Source organism: Phymastichus coffea, unplaced genomic scaffold, assembly GCF_024137745.1.
Source record: "Phymastichus coffea isolate CEN01 unplaced genomic scaffold, Cenicafe_Pcof_1.1 PCOF00010, whole genome shotgun sequence".
Taxonomy (NCBI): Eukaryota; Metazoa; Arthropoda; class Insecta; order Hymenoptera; family Eulophidae; genus Phymastichus; species Phymastichus coffea.
In genome coordinates this window covers 3,500,849-3,516,541 of record NW_026706821.1, presented here as the reverse complement: position 1 = coordinate 3,516,541, position 15,693 = coordinate 3,500,849, and the positions used below count along the sequence as shown (strand labels likewise).

General features: G+C 43.4%; 1 protein-coding gene across 2 annotated transcripts in view; it reads right to left on the bottom strand.

Moving 5' to 3' along the window:
* The window catches only part of LOC131671528 (alpha-soluble NSF attachment protein), a 336,818-nt gene that overhangs the window by 85,419 nt on the left and 235,706 nt on the right, over positions 1 to 15,693 (bottom strand). The window lies entirely within an intron of this gene.

Below are 15,693 nucleotides of genomic sequence, written 5' to 3'. Positions count from 1 at the left end.
CTGGCATTTGTCTCTTTGCTCCATTTGACTACTACGAAAATTGTTTATCTCTGCAGTTTCCATCAAAATCAGCTCTATAGAAGTTGTGTATTTTGATACATTTTCAACAAAACTTTTAGCAGTTTGAATAGCATCAGATTCAGTACTGCGTAAATTATGCACTGTTGCATAATGCTTTACCAAACCACCTATACCATCTACAGCACCCTTTCCATGACCAGTAGCAGAGAATATCCATTTTTTACTCATACTTGCATTTAAAAATTCATTTAACTGGAATCTATTTTTGAAATGACTTGCAGCGCCATCAGATATTAAAGTTATAGAATCAATCGAATTTCCATACGTTTCTTGTGTGTATCTAGTTATATGTTCAAGAATTATTTGTATTACTGCCAATGCATGAGAATAATCATGTTTTAAGTCTTCACTAATTACAGTATAACTCTTTGTAATTCCGCCTATGTAGCAAACAGCAGTGAAAATTGAAATCTGTTTATTCACCCAATGATTCCCTTGAACTGGATTTTTCAAAATTACAGACCAATTCTCAGCAAAATCTATATGCATCAGCAAATGTTGATAATTTAACGTCACCCTTTCTTTCTCAGCTTTGATTTCCATTCGCTGTACCTCTTTGATACGTAAATGAGAAGTTATTGTGATTGTATGATTGGCTAACTCTTCCATGAATGTGGTCATAGATACTGAACGAGTTTCTAAATTGCCGTTATTCCACACAGCGAAAGTTATATTTTTTTCAATGTTTAATTCATCAAGCCCCAGTAATTCAAAATTCACACCCTTAACACCAGGACATGAATCACATTCTTTAAAATAACAAAACTCTGTGGTTGATGAACATATAACAGAAGATAGGACTTTAGAGCGCAAAGTTGAAAGCTCGACACTACTTTGACCGATGAAATTTTTCAAAGCGATTAGGAGAAGTTCAAAATTAGCACAATATATACATAAGCACACATCATTCAATGGATTTATCAAAACATACTTCGGACGCATGGAATAAAATTTCGATTTACTGATTTTTATTCCAGGATTCTCTTTTTTCAATAGAACATAAACTTCTTTCATGCTTCGTGTCAAGAAGCGCTTTACTTTTTTTACTTTTTCACCATTTTCTATCACCGTGATAACATCTGATTTATTTGGACTTTGTCTTGAACAATTAAAGTCGTCATTTAAAAAATATTCCATAACTATGTCTTTCGTTTTTGTATCTATTGGATGCCCGTTGTATTTGTCTGGCTCACAATAAATTCCTAGAAATAGATTATAAAATAAAGCTCTCACGTGAATTAAACAGAATTAATTATTAAATGACTAAAAAGTTATGCACTGTATAGCGATTTATTAATTGTTACCTCCGTTCGAAGCAAGCTTTCTTGCTTTATCTATCATGTAGACAGTTACTTGTGGAAACATCGTTATAATTTGAAACTTTGATAATACAGGTACTATAATTGTTTGAAGTCTTATCTTTTCAGAGATAGACGAACAGTGATCAAAAGCTTTTGAAAAATTATCTAATAATTCAGCAGAAAAATTATTTGATTCATTTGTTGACTCTTCAACTTGCACATCGTATATTTTTTGTAATTTTTACATGTGGCTTCAGAAAAAGATGAGACAAGTTCCCTCTTTTTTTTTAAAACATATCTTGCAACATTTGTATTTTTGAGATTACGTTTGCTACGTAAAGGTGATACTGGATATTCTAACTGACAGATTATTTCATTGTTGAATTCGTCAACACAGACTGAGGTATCTGGTACAAAATCATTATCTGGGCTTTCAACTTGCATTTCTTCGGGTTCATCTATTTCTTGTTTATTGTAGTTATCCAATTCTGTTATTTTGTAGTCATTGACTATAAGTTTATAACAATTGCTACACACACGATCAGTTGCATCAATATTAGTATTTTTGAACTTTATTTGCAAATAGTCAGCATAATCACCAATTTTTTGAAAAATCACATTTCGACACTGATATACACTCTTTTTGTGAACATTGAAATAATCTGGCCACTTCACTCTCTTTACAGAATAAATAGCTGACATGCTGACAACGAGACAGTCAAGCATACACTAACGCTGAATTCTAAATAAAAGTGGTGAAATTTTACATATTTCACGGTCTCTATTCGGTTATATATTCGATCGTCTGTGTTTATGAACTACGTACGTAAACACAGATGACCGAATGAAACAATGTTTTATTGATAAAGTACATACTTATACAGAAATATTTGCTTCTCAATTCACTTAAATAGTCGCTAACATGAATTCCTGAATGTATTTATCGCGTTTGACTTGAAAATGTAAAACTTTTTTTTTTAATTTTTTTAAGCGATATAACGAAAAAACAGCAAATTTTGATCGAATGGATTTGAAGGTATTGGTACTAAGAATATATAAAAAAAATTTGAGCGCAAAAAATTATGGCCTTTTTGAGATACACAATTTTTTCTCCAAGATGCACTTTTTCGAAAACATGCATTTTCTCCCGAAAAATGCATACATTCATATTTTTGATAAATTAGACTTGAAGAACTTCGTTTCTACTATAGATGACATAAAAATTATTTAATTGTATCGAAAAATAAAAAAAATATTGAGGAAACCAAATTTAATTGGAAAAATTTTCTCAATTTTCCCTTTTCAGCAGTGCATTTTCCGATTGCATTATTGACGGAACTATGCATCTGAGAGAAAAAAGAAAAATACGGGTCCTCTTATTTTTGACCTAGAACAATAAAAAAATACTTTGGAGTAGCTTGGTGACAGGTGTGTGGGGAGCTCTGCATGATCTGAGATGGAATTGGCCTATTATTAAATTACTACTACTACTACTACTACATTATTTACCTTTATATATGTATTATATATGTATTATAAGATATTATTTATATATGTATTATAAGACAAAATCAGAGGTAAACATTTTATTGAATAAATTAAGTTTACTCTAAACCTCTTACCATAGAGTTTTATTTATATTATTCTTGAAAAACTTTTTTTTCAGTCTATAATTTTCCAATATAAAATAACTTAATAGGATAGGCTTAAGATTTTGGAGTTATGGGTTTATGAGTTTGTGAGTTTGGGCTTGAGATTTGGAATTCATTGGTTAAGTGTATAACGAATTGAATTCATTCGTTATGTCTCTCTCCTCCCACGCATGCATATATATAGTTTATATACTTATACCATATTTGGATTTACATTATATTATACCGCAGCCCGCAGCAGCCGGCAACGCCGAAGTATAAGGTAAGAGAGAGAGCGCGTTAGGTCTATCAGCGAGCCTATAAGCAGGGAGAGTCGCGTCCGCGGGTACGCGCATATGCGTGTGGTCGCGCTGCCGAAAAGTGCGAGGAAGGAGTGGGGACGCCTCCCGCGGCAATTGACTGGCGGACGTAACACGGGCGACACGTGTTTGAACGCGCGTTGAAGAACAGGCCTCTCCCTTTTTTTTTTCTTTGCTCGAGCAGTTGCCGTGGTCTAGCGTTCCTCGACTTCCTTTTCCTTACTGAAGTATTCGGACTTTCGACCTGGCATTGCCTTAAATTGTTGCGAGTGCGTGCAGTGGTGCGGCGAGTTGACAGGGTGGTGTGCGTGTGCAGAACCTAGTGCTAGGCAGTCCTACGCTTTTTCACCACTGCAACCGGCGTCCGGGAACGCCGTTCAGCGAGCGAGCGCTTATTGTACAAAGGGCCTGGCCATTGTCGTCACATTGTAAGTACCGACTCGTTTAGCTCTCTCTTGCTGGCTTGCCGCTTCTCTCTCTCTCTCCTCGCCGATCTGCAACTCTGTACGCTTTCCCTTTGGTGCTTTATATAAATTATTTTTATCCTTCTTATTCTCTGTGTTTCTCTGACTTTGCGCCCGGCTCCCACTCCCTATCCTTGGCGAATTCTCTGCGCTCGTCACTATTTTCGCGCCGGACCTCTGCGATAACCAACGGCGAAATTGTCTCGCGACCCTCCCACATACTTGGCGAACTCGCCTCTGTGGTGAGTGGTCGCGTATCCACTGACAGGATCTGGCCCCGTGGCTCCGCCATCGCGACTTCATTACTAAATCCGCGCTTCACCGACGGCTTTACCATATTGACACGGGGATCCAGCGCAAGTTCCGCATCTCTCGCCCTTCCATCGGCGGCCGCGGCGGCAGCAGCGACAGCGGTACTACGACCTGGTGGACAGACAGCGCCGTCCGAACTCGGCGGCCTCGCCGCGATTCGCGCATCCGCGATGACCTCCACCTCGGTCCTCGTGTCGGGCAGGAGTTCGGCGACTTCCCCCTCACTCCGCCTCGACGTACCCTCGTTCGCGGTTTTACCAACGTCTACCGACGCGATCTCTGGCCGAGCTATTTCTTCTGATTCCGGCGCCACATCCTCCAGCGTATGCATCGCTGAGTCGTCTGTAATAAAATTCCATATAAAATTAGCAAATAATTCAATAAACGCATGACTATTATTTCGTATCGCCATGATAGTCCCGTCATCAATGGTCCTGTCTTCAGCTACTCACACTCACACGCAAGAATCACTCCACACAGTAACATCTACTTCCGGCTGCCCATGCTCACCTTTTGCGGAGGTATGTTCCTCTTAAGTTCAGACACGTGAGCCATTGGCACCTCCTTCTTATTATCCGTGGTTAAAATATACACTCCTGATGAAACCATGCAAGATTTTATACGGGCCTATGATCTTCGGATCCAATTTGGCATTTCTACCCGCGCTCGCGCTTGATAACGTATACGCGCGTCTCAAAACCAAGTCCCCGACCGAAAATTCCGTTTCACGCCGTTTCCTATCATAATGATTCTTTTGCCGGGTCTGCGTTTCCTCAATATGCTTGATAACCAAGTCGCGCAGCGCGTCAAGCCTCACCATTCGCTCGCTTCAATCTTTGATTGACGAGCAGATGATCGGCGCTCGCGCTTCTACTTCGCGTCGCAGACTCTTTGCTTGCTGCGGCTCACGCCCGAAGTTTAAGAACGCCGGCGAGACTTTCGTACTCGCCTGAATCGTCATGTTCATTGCTTGTCTGAATATGCATTCATGCAAATATTTATCCCAATTTCTGTGGTCCTGATCCACGAAAATCGCCACCATCAGCTTCAGCGTTTTAATCGCTCGTTCGGCGAAGTTCGCCTGCTGATGGTATGGCGGACGGAGTACCTGTTCGATTTTGTACTAGTCTAACGTCGCTCGAAATTCGTTTCCACAGAAATTCTTTCCATTATCCGTGACTAAGGCTCGGGATCTCCCATCTAAATAAAATCAGTTCCTCAAGAGCTAGCGCAAGAGCTTTCCCTGTAGCCGACACGAGAGGCTTTTAAACTCTACGTATTTCGTAAATAAATCCTGAAATACGACTAGATACTCAAACCTATTCTTACTTCTCGGCAGTTCAATTACATCCGCCGCTACCACTAGCCATAGTCGTTCAACTACACATCTGCTGATCAATCCCATCGGTAGCTTCTGTTCGATCTTGTACTTCTGGCATTCCTCATACGAACGCACGAACTCCGTGATATCGTGATACATCCCATGCCAGGAGTACTCCCTCGAAACTCTATCATACGTTTTATCCTTACTGAAATGTCCTGCCAATGGCTCGCAGTGCGCATCTCGTATCACCCGAGCCCTAGCTATCACCGATGCTCTAGCGGTACTACCAAGCGCCAACATTGTTCGTGATTTGTGACTGGATCGAGTAGTCTATCGGAAGAGAATCTATACAACATTCCATCCTCCACTCGCCAATTTCGGAATTTATCCGGTCTCGTAAGCATATCTCTCATGCGCTGTAAGTAGTCTGGGTCCGTAATGGTTGTGAATGACGCTACCTCCTCGCCGTCTTCATACGCGTGCGATAACGCGTCCGGCGTATGATGTAGGCGACCCTTCCTATACACGATCTCAAAATTGTATTGCTGAAGCTCTAGAATCCATCTCGCGAGTCTACGTGCGGGCTCTTTCTTATTCCGCAGCCACGTGAGCGCTGTGTGATATGATCTGATACCGAGTAATTTCGCTTATGCGTGTTGAGCATCCTGCTCGCGTAGCAGATCGGGTGCTTGAAACCGTCCGCGTCCTTCTGCATCAAACACGCTCCCAGCGCATATGACGACGCATCGCATATAGAACGTTTTCGCAAAGTCGGGTCTCGCCAGCACTGGCGCTTCCGTTAGCGCCTTCTTTAGTTTTTCAAATGCTTCGGCCTGCTCCGGTCCCCAATGCCAGCGTTTGCTTTTGCGCGTAAGCTTCGTTAGCGGGAGGTTCATTTCGCTCTCGTGCTCAATAAATGGCGCATACCATCCGCACATGCCGAGGAAGCGTCGCAGTTGTTTGATATTTCTGAGCTGAGGAAACTCAACTACTGGCTGGATCCGGTCTGCGTCAGGTCGCAGCCCCTGGCTATCCAGACGGTATCCCAAAAATGTCACCTCCGAGCATCCGAATTAACATTTCCCTACGTTTACCTCGAGTCCCGCATTAACCAGCCTTTCCAATGCCCGCTCGAGCCACACCAGATGATCACCAAAAGTCTCGGTCACGACTATCACGTCGTCGAGACACTTAAATACAAACGGCTCAAATTCCGGACCGAATAACGCATCCATCAGACGCATGAATGTTGCCGGCGCGTTTATCAACCCGAAGATCATATAATTGTATTCAAACAGGCCCATCCCTGGAACCGCGAATGCCGTATACTTTTTACTTTCCTCGCTCAGCGGTACCTGTAGATACGCATTTTTCTAATCGATCTTCGAGATAAATCGCGCCCCTCGCAAACGATCAAGGATCGCGTCGATACTCGGTATCGGGTGTGCGTCTGCCCTTGTCGCTTTATTCACCGGTCTCAGATCGATGCACATTCGATTTATGCCGTCCTGCTTCTTCACGATCACCGGCGCGCTGCTCCAATCGCTTGTCGACTTTCGAATCAACCCGGATTCCAACCACTTTTTCGTTTCGCGGCGCATGAAGTCCATTACTTGCGACGAGTATCGCCTCAAAGGGGTCTTCACCGGCCGCGCACCCTGCACGTCTATTTTGTGCCGAATTAAATGCGTGCATGCCGGCGATTTCTCGGGCATAACCCGCCGCATCAGCTGCTCTATCAACTCGCGCTGCGAAGGTCGTAGCTCAGAAAGTCCAGCGACCTCGGCCCTGACGCGAGCACGCGTGAATCCCGAGTCGCTCGGAAATTCCACCCTGTCGCGTTTCAACTCGGCAAACGAGTGCCACGGGCCATCCTTTATATGCCAACGCCCTTCCGCATGCTCCGTGCCAATACCGAAGCCCTCGATGATGTCCATTCCGACTATCATATCATACTGCATCGGCGCGTCCACGACTCGCGTCTCTACCTCGCGCACTACTCCGTCAATTTTAATTCTAAGACGAAGTCTCCCTACAATTTTCACTTTTGCTCCAGCGAAACTAAACAATGCTACATCGTACGGCTCCATGTGGTCCGCAAACTCTCTTCGTACGCGCGATCCTACGATGGTCAGCATCGCTCCCGAATCGTAAAGCGCACTATACGGTCTCCCCGCGATGTGCACTACCAAAAGCGCGCGGTTTTCCACCGCGTCCGACTTCGGTTCGCCCATGCACATGCGCACGCATAAGCACGAGACTTCCTCGCTGACTCCAGTATGTGTGTTTCCCACCGATTCCTTACGCATCAGTTCACGCCCTGGTCCGCTTATCGCTCCCGGCAAAGATGCTTTCACCGTAACCCTACCGCTCAGCACCATGAATTCGTTCGACGAGGTGACAGATCACGACAACGTCTCGTCTCCACTGCCAGGGTCGTCTACCTCTTGTCTTATGCCGTGCTGGCCCGGTCCTGCGGCTTGAGCCTTCTCCGAGGCCTGCAGTACGCGCTTCGCACCTTCTCCCGGACTGCTCAAAATCTGCGTAGCTTCCACGGTTTCACCCAAGTTTTGAATACCATCGTCCGGTACTAGCGCTCCCGTCAAATCTTTCCCGATTGACCCGCGCACAACCCTCGGACACCCTTGGATATTCCCTCGGTCTGCATTCAGCGTTTGCGCAGCCTATCTCTCATTATCGCGCACCGATTCGGTCTCACGCATCCTCAGCCACTGCTCGTTAAACCCAATCCAATCGAAATTTTACTTTATACTCTCCGTTTCGCGTCCTGTGTACTCGCGATATGCTGGAGTACTTGGCCGCGCGCCGCTCATGCCCTCGCCTCCCGGATGCTCCGGTCGTCGTGTTTCAGTCAGTTTGCGGTACTCCGCGAGTCCGCCCTCTAACAGTCTATTAAACGCGATCTCACCCGGATGAAGTGCCCTATCATGCGACGCTACGCGAGGCCCGCTGGGCGCGCGGAGCCCGAGTTGGAGTTTCCCATCGCCCTGATCCATCCTCGACATTCTGGGCATATTTCGAGGGTTCCACTATCCGAGCCACAACCCTGGCACCCTCGCAAGGCCCGCGCCCCCAACTTACACTTATTTGCATAATGACCAAGCCGCTGGCATTTATAGCAGCGCACTGGGCCCTTATCTTCGCCGCATCTCGCAGCTTGGTTAACACCCGCGCTACCGCTTGCCTCAGCGGTTGCTGGCCTACCCGCGGTTTGTTGCGGAATCCGTGCATCATGCAGGCTCGCGCCCTCAGATTTACGGGTCCGCGCCTCCCGATGACGTCCCGCCGCGAGTCCGCAGTATCCGCGATAACGCAGCCACTACATCTGTCGGCAACATATTCGGCGAACCCGCCGGGTCGTGTTGTGACGGGCGTTCTTTGCTCGGACCTCCGTTATCGCTTCCAAACTTCAACGCCGGCCTTGCCGTCCTGCCACACTGACCTTTCCCGTTCGCAGACTGGACAGACGCGACAGACTCTCTTACCGCGGGGCCCGCGTTTCGCAATCTCGATCGCCATATTTCCTCGGTACGCCACCTCCGGTATCAATGATTCTTGCGGCATAGGAGGCGGTCGATATACATCATCAATGTCGCGCCGACGTTCAAATTTCTCTTCCCACGCGCGCAGCTCTGCTAACGTTTTGACCTTCTTCGACCTGATAAACTTCCGCAGCGTCGGATATAAATTAACTCCGTAAGATACTGGCCCAGCGGCTTACCCTCGCCTTGAGTACGGCGGCGCAGCGCGTCATATACGTCCTCGCGCGAGCGTCGCGGGCAAAACTGTCGTCGAAACTCGTCCTTAAACTCGCGCAGCGTTCGCTAACTCGGACGATTTGTCTCCCACCAGAGCATCATTTCCGAGCTTGTGAACGCGGTCATCAATGCCGACATCTCCGCGTCGCGAAATCTATAAAAAGATTGCACTTCGTGCAATCGCTGGAGGAATTGTTCCGCCGTCAGACCGCCCTTTTTAGTGAATACCACCGACTAGTTTTTCAACGGTGATACCGCGTCTGCCGGCCGGCCATCGATATAACGAGCTTTTGGCCTTCTTACGCACCTATCGTCATCGGAGTCATACTTCCACGCCTCATCTTCCTCGAGCGCTGAGTCATAGCTCGCTTCGTCGGACTCTAACTGCTCTGACTCCTCCTTTTCGTCTTTGTACTGGCGCATTTTCATCGCGGCATTTCCCATCGGTGCTGGGCGCTCAATCTCGTGCGTCCGGGCGGTCAACCGTGCAGACTCGCGCCTCGCCACGGGCCTCGCGTTGAGCGTTCCACGCGCCGGAGTACCGGTGTCTTTTGGGCCGCGCGCCCCCTCATACTCCAGCGCGTTATTCACCTCGTCCTGGCCCTCAATGTTTCAATGGCTCAACCGGCAATGCCTCTCGCACTGGCCAAATTAAGCTAACCGTGCGCCGCCATATCGATGGCTTATGCCCGTGAAAGCTTGTCGGTCGCTGCTGTCTGCGCACCCGCGCTGCCTCGGTTTGTCCGTCGGCGAGACCCTCTGGTCGCGCGAAGCCCACCGATGCCGACCGATTCAGCGCCGACCTCACATTTGTTCCCAGCGGCTTCTCATTCGCAGTGATACCGTCGGTTACGCGAATACGCGTTTCTGACGGCTCCAAGTCGCTGCGTTGTGAGTCCTCGCCCATCGTCCGCCGGGCAATCACCGCTGCGCGCACCGCCGCCTCCCAAGCTTTTAACAACGCACCATCCCGCGCCGCTTCGTGGGGCGCGCTAAATAGAAATACGCGAAATGCCCTATCCTGCACGGTTGCTGTTGTCCCTCAGTCACGAGACTCTGGGCCGCCATCCATATTAGCAGGTCGCTTAAGCGTGTCTCACGCACGCGTTCCCATAGTTCCTTTATCTCCGGCGTTCTCATAACTCGTCGCCTAAAGGTTTCCGGTCGCGCGCGCGACTCGCCTGGCTTCGGCCGTTTCGGCGACCTTGCTAGAGGCATCGTCTTACACGCCTAGTCGGGCGTAAACAAACAGACCCGCTGAGAATTTGCTCTGCGACTCGCAACAGTTATCCGTGCGCGCGCTAAATCTCTTAACAGCGGTGATTTTGGTGCGAACACGCAACACAAAGTTTTAATCGCTTAGTCCCAACAAACTTAAATTCGAGCAGCCAGAAGTGATGATACCAATCCCACGCTTTATTCACACAACACCCAATACACACAAATCACGCACGTTAGCCAAAATACCAGGCTCGCCTCGTCGCCCCGAACTCCAGGCTATATTTCAAGTTACCAGCGCTCATCGCGCAATGTAAACAAAGCGGCTCTCGCTGTTGCCCTTCTTGGAACGTTCGGACTCTGGCGTAACTCGAGCCTAGCGTGTTGACGACATAACAACAAAGAAATTTCAATTTCAAAATATAATCCTCGCCTCTCTCAGCGTCTCACCGGTACTTACCCGCAGCTCAACGAACTCGCCGAAAACGCACAAGTCGACCAAAATACTGCACCGCCTTTGACACAATGAAAACGCGATTTTCGCCAACCGCACTCACGATAACCTTCATCTCCCGTCAAACAAAGCGATGCGAAAGACTCTCCCGCCGAAAGAACACAAGGGATGCCATGCAAAGGGGGAATTTTATCCTCGGAAACACAGCCAAGTGCGCCACTGCTATGCCCCTTGCGTGTTAATAAAGGGTCCTTTTCCGGTGAAGGAAGCCGGCGCTGACTTCCACGGGAGCGAACCTACCGCGATGACGGGAAAGGTGAACAGAAAGAATCGGAATGAGTACAAAGAGGCGATCCCCTTTTATTTACGCCAACGAAAGTACATCTACGGATGTTACAAGTACAATGGTGGTGAGCGCGCTCGCTCAATCCTCCAAACGCGACAGCAGGTGTCGACTAGGAGCGTAATCGCTCAACTAACAATCGCGAAAAGTCAATTCGCGACGCTGCACCGGGTGAGAGCTGGTACGTGAGAGAGAGTCGCGGAATAGAGATGCAACAAACCCACCGGGTGGCCCCTCCCGCGGCTCGCTGGTGGAGAGCCGGCGACGGCGAAATTGCAGTCCTGCCGGTAGTGGAGATCGTTGGATCACCGGCGGCGGCTGGTTGACAGCTGGCGGCCGGGATCGGCTCCTCAGGCGTCTGATGATGATCACCGGGGAAGGCTGCTCGAACAGTAGCCGGAGACTCGCCACAAAAACTCTTTCTCTCGTCCTGGGGTGTCTTTCTCCTAGCGCGTGCTCTAGCGTATCTCGCGCCGTGACCTTATTAGCGTACGGTCGCTCTCTCACTGTCCTCAATCTCTCCCGCTCTCTTAACGCTCGGCCGTTATATCCGTGCGAGGAGAGTGCCGCGCACAGGGTTAGCAAACATCGCTATCAGTCCTGTCACAAGATTAATGACTTATTAGCATATCAGCGTGTTCTGTTTACCTTCAATATTTTATAGGCTTGTGTTGGTAACAGAGTCAAAAGTTAAGAGACGAGGCATTTAAATTTTCATAACAGTAGCATTTAAAATCGGTACCGATGAGTCAACGAACAACTGCTAAATTTATTGCATTAATTATTTCACGACTAAATCGTCGTTCATCAATTGATAATCAAACAAGATTTAACACATTGATTGGTACAGTTAACGAGAAAAGTAAGCTATCAGAGAATTAGAATTAAGAATTAAAGTTGGCGGTTACTCTAAACCAGAGTAATGATAATAAAGCGGAAATAGAAAAGTGGAAAAGAGATAATGAGAAATTGCACAAAGATTTGGTATTTATTTTCAAACGGATTGATAAAAACTTGAAAAGTTTAGAAGAACAAATAGAATATTCCTTATTTAAGTTCAGCTCACAACGATTATCGATGCTCTATTAGAATGATTTTCTATTATTTTAGATATTAGAATTGGTTAATTTTTCACTGTGTGGATTTTAATATTTTATTTTTAATATTATTATCATGGCTGATAAAAAAAAGTTACTTAGATTAACTAGAGAATTACATTCTAGGTCGGTGGAAGACGATAGTGTAAAATATAATAATAAGCAAATAGAAACGATTGAATCTATTGCTAATGAGTTAACGGAATTGGGTATATAAAGTTCAATATAAGGAATATAACGTTCAATGTAATTTAGACAGAAAGTAATTTAGAGAGATTGTGATAAAATAACATCATTAACGAAAAAGTTAGAATGTGATATTCGGAAGAATAAATGATTGGATGGGTTGTCTGACAAGATGAAAACATGGAACGATAAATTTAAAACGTTAACCGATGAATTTGAGTAATTCGAAAAATTAAAGCAAGAGTTTTTACATTTGTTGATTCTGATGAAACAGATTAATTAATTCAACAAATAAAATTGAATTTATAAATATGTATAGATGAAACTATGAATACGTATAGAATGAACTTGAAGAACAATTATTTGAAATGTAAAATATTATTCAGAATTCTCAATCGCATTATATTTTAAATAAAAGTTAAAGTTTCGATATAGTATTAAAAATCAAATTACCAATTCCTACTTTCAAAGGTACTGAAATAGAAAGGCCGATAAAGTTTTTGAATGATCTTGATAAATTATATCTGTCAAAAAAATTCAAGATGATAAATGTATTGATTTCATTAGTCAAATATTGGAAGGGAAGGTAAAAGAATTGTAGTACATCATTGTAGATGATTATGGACTATTCTCAAGTCAAATTAACGTTTAAAGAGCGATTTTGGAAATCAAACATTCAGCGTCAGACGTGACAAAAATTTGAATTTGGTTAGTACTATTTAGGCGGAAAATTGAGTAGATTAAGCTATGCTACTACTATCCTAGAATATACAAAAGAGTTAAAGTTACAATATTCCGAAAATGGTCATCTTTTATCTAGTCAACAATTGAAAAATAAGAACGCGTTGTTTTAAATATTGCTGGATTACGATAACGATGATTAAAAGTTTGCTGCGCGAATACAAGAAAAAAAAGAGATGTCCGACAAAAATAAAGAACAGTTAAGTGAAAATAATTAGGAAAAATCAAATTCGGTTTCAACAGAAAAATATAAAAAGCCATGGCAAAAGTCTGTAAACGCCGTAAAAGTTTTAAATAAGAATAAAGGTCATAAAAAAAATAGAGAGCAGTTGACAGCACCAGTTAGTAAAAGGTTAGCGAAGAAAGCTCATATCGATGTAGATGTTGTACATATTAATCTTGAGTCGTCATCAAAGTCAAACGAGTCAGATTCGGAAAATTAGATGTAGTTGTATCTCTGGACTCGGAGACCACGCAAAACAAGTATATGCGAAATACAACTAAGGGTATATTTCCAAACAAGATCGAATTGTTATCCGCTACACTAATAGATACGCAGGAAGATTTAGCTAATGACATTGATCCAGGTGATGAATATGGTCAACAGATGGAATGACGAGGCATAAAAATATCATTAAACGGCATAAACGCGCAAGCACTAATTGAAATCGTCCACTGGCATCAAATCAACAAGGTTAAAGCTACAAGTCATGATATCAACGAAAATAAGCAATTCACTTAGCGATATAATATACATAGTGGTTCCGAAATTAATAAAAAATTGCATAATCGGAATTGACACACAAGAAAAACTAGATATGATTATTGATACCCAAATGAAACAATTAACGATTACAGTAGGTGATATCATAGAAAAGCTAGAGTATAACACAGACAACGAAATGAACCCTTCTATAAGCATAATCTAGTATAATAAAGAAAAACATGACCGTTGTTATATTATACATCGAATAAAATCGGGTTATAGGCAAAAATTACCACAATATATCACGATACAATAAAAATTTCGATAATCAAAATTACGTAGACACAAGATTTGAACTCTAAAATTGAGAAGTCGAACAAAAAATTGATACTTGTCAAAAGCTAACGACAGGCGAATTAGACACATTAAAATGTTGATTGTTAAATATAAAAACGTGTTTATAAAGAAACCTGGGTTAATCAACACATATACGCACGAATTGTGATCAAAAGATGATAAACCATTTTTTTCAAAACCATACTCTATACCAATACACTATACAAAACAGTTTAAGAAAGAACTAAAAAAAATAATGGAATGAAATATTATCAGACCTTCGAAGAGCAATTAGATCAGTCCAATGATTGTAGTGCCAAAGAAGAATGGTGAAATACGTTTATGTTTATACGCCAGAAAACTAAATGATAGATTGCTGGAAGATTACGAATCGCCATCATCAATTGATGAAATATTATTAAGATGCACAAAAAAATCATTTACATCAAGCTTGGATTTAACCAGTTGCAAATTGATTTAGCCGAAGAAAGCAAAAAATATATATTAAATATATATATTTTCATGATATTAAACAGAATTTTCGAATTTAACGTATCAGCATTTGGAATAAAAACAAGTTCAGCCGCATTAATACACGCCTTCAGTGAAGTAACAGCAGGACTACAAGATTTCTTATTGACCTATGTTGATGACGTACATGTTAGTTCAGATACCTTTGATCAATATATACAGCACTTAAAGCTTTTATTTGAGAAAGCACAGGTGCATAATGCTACTCATATTTGCCAAATCTAAGTTTTGTCACGAAATAATTGAATTCTTGGAATACTTACTAACATCAACGGGAATTATTCCGGATCCAGAAAAGATCACTTCAATAAAGTGTTTTAAAAGGCCAACCAATGTAAAGGAATTGCAATCAGTCCTAGGATTTGTCAACTTTTACACAAGATTCGTGAATAATTACGCAAAATTAACCGTACCATTACTAGAGTTGTTGCGGAAAAAGGTTAAATTTAAATGGATGCAAGAATATAATCAAGCGTTCCAGAATATTTTATAAGCGTTTGATAAAGATGTTGTATTAGTGTATATAAATAAAAATAAACCTTTTATTTTAACGACGGACGCAAGTGACTGCGCAATAACAGCCATATTATCACAACTAAACGACCAAAACGAAGAACAGATAATTTGTTTCGTGAGTCGAACTTCTTAAAGGTAGCAAACTCAATTATTTCACAACTGAAAAAGAGTTATTGGCAGTAGTTTGGGCATCACATAAACTTCAAATACATTTGAAGGGAGCAAGTGTGAGATAATAATAAAAACAGATCACGAAGCTATAATTGTCCTAAATAGTAGTAGATTTAACAATGCGAGAATGACGCGCTAGTATTTAGCAATAAAAGACTTCAATATACAATTAAACATATCGA